Here is a 9,962-nt window from a genome sequence, read left to right on the forward strand (position 1 = left end):
AATAGCTTTTTTTAGAGTCCTTCAGAAGCTTTAGGAAGCCTTCGGAAATTTTCGGGAATTCTTCTTTTTCATTTGTTTTTTTACAAGAACAAAAAAATTCAAAAGTGCATACTTTTAAGCACGTACTTTCAAATATGCACTTTTAAGTGTGTACTTTTAAGTGCATACTTTTAAGTATATACTTCTAAGTGTGCACTTTTGAGTGTGTACTTTTTCCTCAAAAAAACAAAAACAGAAACATGAAACATAAAATTGCAGAGGGGAATTTTCGGGAACTTCAGGAATTTTCGTGCCTTGGTCCTCTTATGTGTCCGTCCGTCCATCCAACAGTGAAAGGACTAATTGATCATCAAAACAAAGAGGAACCATTTAAAATGTTGAAGAGCTTTTTTCAGAGTCCTTCGGAAGCCTTCGGAAATGTTCGGAAAACTTAGGGAATTCTTCTTTTTCATTTGGTTTCTTTACAAGAACAAAAAAATTTGAAAGTGCATACTCTCAAGTGCATACTTTTAAGTACGTACTTTCAAATACGCACTTTTAAGTGCATACTTTTAAGTATGTACTTCTAAGTGTGCACTTTTAAGTGTGTACCTTTTCCTCAAAAAAACAAAAACAGAAACATGAAATTGCAAAGGGGAGAGAATCCCAATAATCTTCTGAAAACTTCGGGAATTTTCGGGCCTTGGTCCTCTTATGTGTCCCTCCGTCCATCCAACAGTCTAAAACCAAAGACTTGATTTACTGACATCAATGATCATTGATCATCAAAACAACAAGGAGCCATTTAAAATGTTGAAGAGCTTTTTTCAGAGGTCTTCGGAAGTCTTCTGAAGTATTTGGAAAACTTCGGAAATCTTCAGGCCTTGGTCCTCTTATGTGTCCGTCCATCCAACAGTCTAACACCAGAGACTTCATTTACTGACAACAATGACAAAAACAAGCAGATCATGTTCACAGATATGGAGATGGACCCAGACAAGTTTAAGATTTTGATGAAAATTGAAAGGACTAATTGATCATCAGAACAAAGAGGAACCATTTAAAATGTTGAAGAGCTTTTTTCAGAGTCCTTCAGAAGCTTTAGGAAGCCTTCGGAAATTTTCGAGAATTCTTCTTTTTCATTTGTTTTTTTACAAGAACAAAAAAATTCAAAAGTGCATACTTTTAAGCACATACTTTCAAATATGCACTTTTAAGTGCATACTTTTAAGTATATACTTCTAAGTGTGCACTTTTGAGTGTGTACTTTTTCCTCAAAAAAACAAAAGCAGAAACATGAAACATGAAATTGCAGAGGAGAATTTTCGGGAACTTCTGGAATTTTTGTGCCTTGGTCCTCTTATGTGTCTGTCTGTCCATCCAACAGTGAAAGGACTAATTGATCAACAAAACAAAGAGGAACCATTTAAAATGTTGAAGAGCTTTTTTCAGAGTCCTTCGGAAGCCTTCGGAAATTTTTGGAAATCTTAGGGAATTCTTCTTTTTCATTTGGTTTCTTTACAAGAACAAAAAAATTCAAAAGTGCATACTCTCAAGTGCATACTTTTAAGTACGTACTTTCAAATATGCACTTTCAAGTATGCACTTTTAAGCGTGTACTTTTAAGTGCATACTTTTAAGTATGTACTTCTAAGTGTGCACTTTTAAGCGTGTACTTTTAAGTGCATACTTTTAAGTATGTACTTTTAAGTGTGTACTTTTCCCTCAAAAAAACAAAAACAGAAACATGAAATTGCAAAGGGGAGAGAATCCCAATAATCTTCGGGAATTTTCGGGCCTTGGTCCTCTTATGTGTCCCTCCGTCCATCCAACAGTCTAGCACCAAAGACTTCATTTACTGACAACAATGACAAAGACAAGCAGATCCAAAGACATCATTTACTGACAACAATGACAAAGACAAGCAGATCCAAAGACTTCATTTACTGACAACAATGACAAAGACAAGCAGATCATGTTCACAGATATGGAGATGGATCAAGGAAAGTTTAAGATTTTAATGAAAATTGAAAGGACTAATTGATCATCAGAACAAAGAGGAACCATTTAAATTGTTGAATAGCTTTTTTTAGAGTCCTTCAGAAGCTTTAGGAAGCCTTCGGAAATTTTCGGGAATTCTTCTTTTTCATTTGTTTTTTTACAAGAACAAAAAAATTCAAAAGTGCATACTTTTAAGCACGTACTTTCAAATATGCACTTTTAAGTGTGTACTTTTAAGTGCATACTTTTAAGTACATACTTCTAAGTGTGCACTTTTGAGTGTGTACTTTTTCCTCAAAAAAACAAAAACAGAAACATGAAACATGAAATTGCAGAGGGGAATTTTCGGGAACTTCAGGAATTTTCGTGCCTTGGTCCTCTTATGTGTCTGTCCGTCCATCCAACAGTGAAAGGACTAATTGATCATCAAAACAAAGAGGAACCATTTAAAATGTTGAAGAGCTTTTTTCAGAGTCCTTCGGAAGCCTTCGGAAATGTTCGGAAAACTTAGGGAATTCTTCTTTTTCATATGGTTTCTTTACAAGAACAAAAAAATTCGAAAGTGCATACTCTCAAGTGCATGCTTTTAAGTACGTACTTTCAAACACGCACTTAAAAGTGCGTATTTGAAAGATCATGTTCAAGATCATGTTCACAGATATGGAGATGGACCCAGAAAAGTTTAAGATTTTAATGAAAATTTAAAGGACTAATTGATCATCAAAACAGAAACATGAAACATGAAATTGCAGAGGGGAATTTTCGGGAACTTCTGGAATTTTCGTGCCTTGGTCCTCTTATGTGTCCGTCCGTCCATCCAACAGTGAAAGGACTAATTGATCATCAAAACAAAGAGGAACCATTTAAAATGTTGAAGAGCTTTTTTCAGAGTCCTTCGGAAGCCTTCAGAAATGTTCGGAAAACTTGGGGAATTCTTCTTTTTCATTTGGTTTCTTTACAAGAACAAAATGTTCTTGAACATGATCTTTCAAATACGCACTTAAAAGTGCGTATTTGAAAGATCATGTTCAAGATCATGTTCACAGATATGGAGATGGACCCAGAAAAGTTTAAGATTTTAATGAAAATTTAAAGGACCAATTGATCATCAAAACAGAAACATGAAACATGAAATTGCAGAGGGGAATTTTCGGGAACTTCTGGAATTTTCGTGCCTTGGTCCTCTTATGTGTCCGTCCGTCCATCCAACAGTGAAAGGACTAATTGATCATCAAAACAAAGAGGAACCATTTAAAATGTTGAAGAGCTTTTTTCAGAGTCCTTCGGAACCCTTTGGAAATGTTCGGAAAACTTAGGGAATTCTTCTTTTTCATTTGGTTTCTTTACAAGAACAAAAACATTTGAAAGTGCATACTCTCAAGTGCATAGTTTTAAGTACATACTTTCAAATATGCACTTTCAAGTATGCACTTTTAAGCGGGTACTTTTAAGTATGTACTTTTAAGTATGTACTTCTAAGTGTGCACTTTTAAGTGCATACTTTTAAGTATGTACTTCTAAGTGTGCACTTTTAAGTGTGTACTTTTCCCTCAAAAAAACAAAAACAGAAACATGAAATTGCAAAGGGGAGAGAATCCCAATAATCTCCGGGAATTTTCGGGCCTTGGTCCTCTTATGTGTCCCTCCGTCCATCCAACAGTCTAACACCAAAGACTTCATTTACTGACAACAATGACAAAGACAAGCAGATCCAAAGACTTCATTTACTGACAATAATGACAAAGACAAGCAGATCCAAAGACTTCATTTACTGACAACAATGACAAAGACAAGCAGATCATGTTCACAGATATGGAGATGGACCCAGAAAAGTTTAAGATTTTAATGAAAATTTAAAGGACTAATTGATCATCAAAACAGAAACATGAAACATGAAATTGCAGAGGGGAATTTTTGGGAACTTCTGGAATTTTCGTGCCTTGGTCCTCTTATGTGTCCGTCCGTCCGTCCATCCAACAGTGAAAGGACTAATTGATCATCAAAACAAAGAGGAGCCATTTAAAATGTTGAAGAGCTTTTTTCAGAGTCCTTCGGAAGCCTTCAGAAATGTTCGGAAAACTTGGGGAATTCTTCTTTTTCATTTGGTTTCTTTACAAGAACAAAAAAATTTGAAAGTGCATACTCTCAAGTGCATACTTTTAAGTACGTACTTTCAAATACGCACTTTTAAGTGCATACTTTTAAGTGCATACTTTTAAGTATGTACTTCTAAGTGTGCACTTTTAAGTGTGTACCTTTTCCTCAAAAAAACAAAAAAAGAAACATGAAATTGCAAAGGGGAGAGAATCCCAATAATCTTCTGAAAACTTCGGGAATTTTCGGGCCTTGGTCCTCTTATGTGTCCCTCCGTCCATCCAACAGTCTAAAACCAAAGACTTGATTTACTGACATCAATGATCATTGATCATCAAAACAACAAGGAGCCATTTAAAATGTTGAAGAGCTTTTTTCAGAGGTCTTCGGAAGTCTTCTGAAGTATTTGGAAAACTTCGGAAATCTTCAGGCCTTGGTCCTCTTATGTGTCCGTCCATCCAACAGTCTAACACCAGTAACTTCATTTACTGACAACAATGACAAAAACAAGCAGATCATGTTCACAGATATGGAGATGGACCCAGACAAGTTTAAGATTTTAATGAAAATTGGGAGGACTAATTGATCATCAGAACAAAGAGGAACCATTTAAAATGTTGAAGAGCTTTTTTCAGAGTCCTTCAGAAGCTTTAGGAAGCCTTCGGAAATTTTCGGGAATTCTTCTTTTTCATTTGTTTTTTTACAAGAACAAAAAAATTCAAAAGTGCATACTTTTAAGCACATACTTTCAAATATGCACTTTTAAGTGCATACTTTTAAGTATATACTTCTAAGTGTGCACTTTTGAGTGTGTACTTTTTCCTCAAAAAAACAAAAACAGAAACATGAAACATGAAATTGCAGAGGAGAATTTTCGGGAACTTCTGGAATTTTTGTGCCTTGGTCCTCTTATGTGTCCGTCCGTCCATCCAACAGTGAAAGGACTAATTGATCAACAAAACAAAGAGGAACCATTTAAAATGTTGAAGAGCTTTTTTCAGAGTCCTTCGGAAGCCTTCGGAAATGTTCGGAAAACTTAGGGAATTCTTCTTTTTCATTTGGTTTCTTTACAAGAACAAAAAAATTCGAAAGTGCATACTCTCAAGTGCATACTTTTAAGTACGTACTTTCAAATATGCACTTTCAAGTATGCACTTTTAAGCGGGTACTTTTAAGTATGTACTTTTAAGTGTGTACTTTTCCCTCAAAAAAACAAAAACAGAAACATGAAATTGCAAAGGGGAGAGAATCCCAATAATCTTCGGGAATTTTCGGGCCTTGATCCTCTTATGTGTCCCTCCGTCCATCCAACAGTCTAACACCAAAGACTTAATTTACTGACAACAATGACAAAGACAAGCAGATCCAAAGACTTCATTTACTGACAACAATGACAAAGACAAGCAGATCATGTTCACAGATATGGAGATGGACCAAGGAAAGTTTAAGATTTTAATGAAAATTGAAAGGACTAATTGATCATCAGAACAAAGAGGAACCATTTAAATTGTTGAACAGCTTTTTTCAGAGTCCTTCAGAAGCTTTAGGAAGCCTTCGGAAATTTTTGGGAATTCTTCTTTTTCATCTGTTTTTTTACAAGAACAAAACAATTCAAAAGTGCACAATTTTAAGCATGTACTTTCAAATATGCACTTTTAAGTGTGTACTTTTAAGTGCATACTTTTAAGTATATACTTCTAAGTGTGCACTTTTGAGTGTGTACTTTTTCCTCAAAAAAACAAAAACAGAAACATGAAACATGAAATTGCAGAGGGGAATTTTCGGGAACTTCTGGAATTTTCGGGCCTTGGTCCTCTTATGTGTCCGTCCGTCCATCCAACAGTCTAAAACCAAAGACTTGATTTACTGACATCAATGATCATTGATCATCAAAACAACAAGGAGCCATTTAAAATGTTGAAGAGCTTTTTTCAGAGGTCTTCGGAAGTCTTCTGAAGTATTTGGAAAACTTCGGAAATCTTCAGGCCTTGGTCCTCTTATGTGTCCGTCCATCCAACAGTCTAACACCAGAGACTTCATTTACTGACAACAATGACAAAAACAAGCAGATCATGTTCACAGATATGGAGATGGACCCAGACAAGTTTAAGATTTTAATGAAAATTGAAAGGACTAATTGATCATCAGAACAAAGAGGAACCATTTAAAATGTTGAAGAGCTTTTTTCAGAGTCCTTCAGAAGCTTTAGGAAGCCTTTGGAAATTTTCGGGAATTCTTCTTTTTCTTTTGTTTTTTTACAAGAACAAAAAAACAAAAGAAAGTATATTTGCATATTTGCATATATATATTTTGCATATTTGCATATTTGAAAGTATGTGCTTAAAAGCACATACTTTCAAATATGCACTTTTAAGTGCATACTTTTAAGTGCGTACTTTTAAGTATATACTTCTAAGTGTGCACTTTTGAGTGTGTACTTTTTCCTCAAAAAAACAAAAACAGAAACATGAAACATGAAATTGCAGAGGAGAATTTTCGGGAACTTCAGGAATTTTCGTGCCTTGGTCCTCTTATGTGTCCGTCCGTCCATCCAACAGTGAAAGGACTAATTGATCATCAAAACAAAGAGGAACCATTTAAATTGTTGAAGAGCTTTTTTCAGAGTCCTTCAGAAGCCTTCGGAAATGTTCGGAAAACTTAGGGAATTCTTCTTTTTCATTTGGTTTCTTTACAAGAACAAAAAAATTCGAAAGTGCATACTCTAAAGTGCATACTTTTAAGTACGTACTTTCAAATACGCACTTTTAAGTGCGTACTTTTAAGTGCATACTTTTAAGTATGTACTTCTAAGTGTGCACTTTTAAGTGTGTACCTTTTCCTCAAAAAAACAAAAACAGAAACATGAAATTGCAAAGGGGAGAGAATCCCAATAATCTTCTGAAAACTTCGGGAATTTTCGGGCCTTGGTCCTCTTATGTGTCCCTCCGTCCATCCAACAGTCTAAAACCAAAGACTTGATTTACTGACATCAATGATCATTGATCATCAAAACAACAAGGAGCCATTTAAAATGTTGAAGAGCTTTTTTCAGAGGTCTTCGGAAGTCTTCTGAAGTATTTGGAAAACTCTGGAAATCTTCGGGAAACTTCTGAAGTCTTAGGAAAACTTCGGAAATCATCAGGCCTTGGTCCTCTTATGTGTCCGTCCATCCAACAGTCTAACACCAGCGACTTCATTTACTGACAACAATGACAAAAACAAGCAGATCATGTTCACAGATATGGAGATGGACCCAGACCAGTTTAAGATTTTAATGAAAATTTAAAGGACCAATTGATCATCAAAACAACAAGGAACCATTTAAACTGTTGAAGAGCTTTTTTCAGAGGCCTTCGGAAGTCTTCTGAAATCTTCGGAAAACTTCCGAAATATCTGGAAAACGAATGTTCTTTAAAAAGCTTAAGTAGTTATAAAATAAAATAAAATGCTGAGGTATGGAGGAATAAAGTGGAACATAAGGTGCAAGAGAAGAAGGTGCAGTTTTATTTACAGTAATAATAACTTAACTACAGTAGTAATAATTTAAGATAGCACTAATGCAACCATCAAAGTAATCCATTACATGTAAAAATCAGTGAGAGGATCAAATATAAAGTGTAGTTCAGGATCAGCAGTACAAGTTTTGGACATTTCCTGAGAGGGAAACATGATTCAGGACCTTCAGCTCCACAGAGAGGAAACTGAAGAAGAACTCACAAGATGGAGTCACAAAGATAATCAACCAGAGCTGTGACTTCTGTAAGTAAAGACGTGTTAATAACGTCTGATGACCTGATGAGCTGAGTGAGTTAAAGTGAAACTGGTGGATGTTCCTCACGAGGTGTGTGTGGTCACAATGACTGTTCCGCTCAGAGAGTCACATCAGAAATCATTAAAATTACCAAATCCCTCAGAGTGAAACTGAACTGAAAGCTTTACGGGCAGAACAGCGACACAAACAGTAAACAGAGGTCAGAGGCAGAAACACACTGAGTCATCTCTCACAGCAGCACCAAGAAAATGTCAGCTTATGTTGAGAGATTCACATCTGTACGTGTCAAAAGATCAGATGAACCTTTATCCATCCTCCGGTGAGATAAATCCAGTGGACACGGCAGCAGAGGGAACAAACTGTGTGCAAAAACATACCAGAAAGTAGCAGTACAACGTCAGAGCTCACCGCCACGAAAATGTAAAAGTCGGGACACTTTCCAGCCGTTTGTGGCGACTAAACGGAATATTTTTGACGAAAAGTCATGAATTTTTTCAGCCCAGTTCGTCTCAACAAGCAGCTGATTTCAACAAGATGTCAGGACATTCTCCATCTGTGTTTGTGGCGATAAAATTATTTCTATCCAGACTTCAGGACATTATTCAGCTCCCTCTGTAGCAGCAAAACCAGATACCTCTAGACAAGACGAGATATTTTCCAGCCGTGTTTGTGGTTTCAAAATCAGATATCTTTGACGAGACGTCGGGACATTTCCAGCTGTGTTTGTGGTTCCAGCTACCTCTGGAAGCAACAAAACATTTGGATATTTCTATTGTGTTTGCTGCAGTAACACTGGATAGTTTTGTTGAGACGTCGGGACATTTTCCAGATGTGAGACCGCCCCTTTCTAACAATATAACTGGACAGGTTTGACCAGACGTCAGGACGTTTTCCAGCCGTGTTTGTGGCGGCTACTTTCAGCCAAAAGATAATCTTTTCCTAACCAAGTGGTTTTTGTGCCTAATCATAACCAGACCACAGGCACTGCAGTGTCACAAAAAACATTATTTAAAATGAAACCTAAGGAAACGGAGAGTTGCAACATAATGAAATGTGAAGTTTCGATATGTCTCTGGTTCGGAGAAACATCCATCACCAACATTTATTTTAGTGACCGGGTTTGTTACACATGGGGCATGTTGGGTAATCAGTCAGCTCTTTCTAATAAAGAGGATGTGAATCAACCTGACAGCCAGCTGATCATTTAACATTAACAGGAAATCTGTTCTCATTTAGAAACTTAAAGCTTTACTGGCAGAGCAGCGACCGACCACACTCAGACAGAAACAAGGTCGTGCTGAGTTCATTCAGACGAGCAGACCTTTTGATTGTTCAACTTCAGCCGCAGAAACACAACCAGCCCTTTATTTCTCATTTCTTTTGTTTTATAGGTTCAGCTCAATGTTTTCCATCAGTGACCAGCGTTAAAAAAATAAATCACACTTCAGCTTCACAATGATTCAAGGAAAAGAAACGTAATTTATTTCCTTTTGACTACTCTCAAAATGCCGTCTGATCAGCGAGTGTGGAGCCGTCTGAAAAAATTATCAACATCTACTTAATTTGTTTAATTTTCACAATTCAAACCAAAATTTTTATTCTCTGGTTGCAGCTTCTCCACTCATCCAAGCAGGACGCCACCTCAGACTGCAGACGTCTCAAACAGTCACGAGTCAAACATTATGTCCTCCGTCTTCCTGCGATAACAACTTAAATGTTGTTGGACTCGTTTACGTCATCATCAGGGAATAACAAGTGTTGATACCTCGAGATACTGACATACATAACCTGTTATCACAAGAAAACAAAAGGTTGTCCCCTCTTATTTTTTAAATCTTGATGTTTATTAGATCAGCAGTGTCATGTCAGCGTACATACAAGGTGTCTTAACAAGTGTGGCAACTGATTTAAGATGAAAACTTCAGATTCTCATGATCATCTCAGGAAAACATTTATTTCATGATCGTGACATAAATAACTTGTGATCTTAAGTAAAAAACTGAGATTTAACTCGTTCTCACAGGAAAACAGGACACGATGTGTTCGACCCACCAGCGTTCAGGGCTTCAGTATCGGACTTTCACTTCTTTACAATCAAACACAAACTCACAGTCAA

The sequence above is a fragment of the Pagrus pagrus genome (genome assembly GCF_965226575.1).
Source record: "Pagrus pagrus genome assembly, chromosome: 21".
NCBI lineage: Eukaryota > Metazoa > Chordata > Actinopteri > Spariformes > Sparidae > Pagrus > Pagrus pagrus.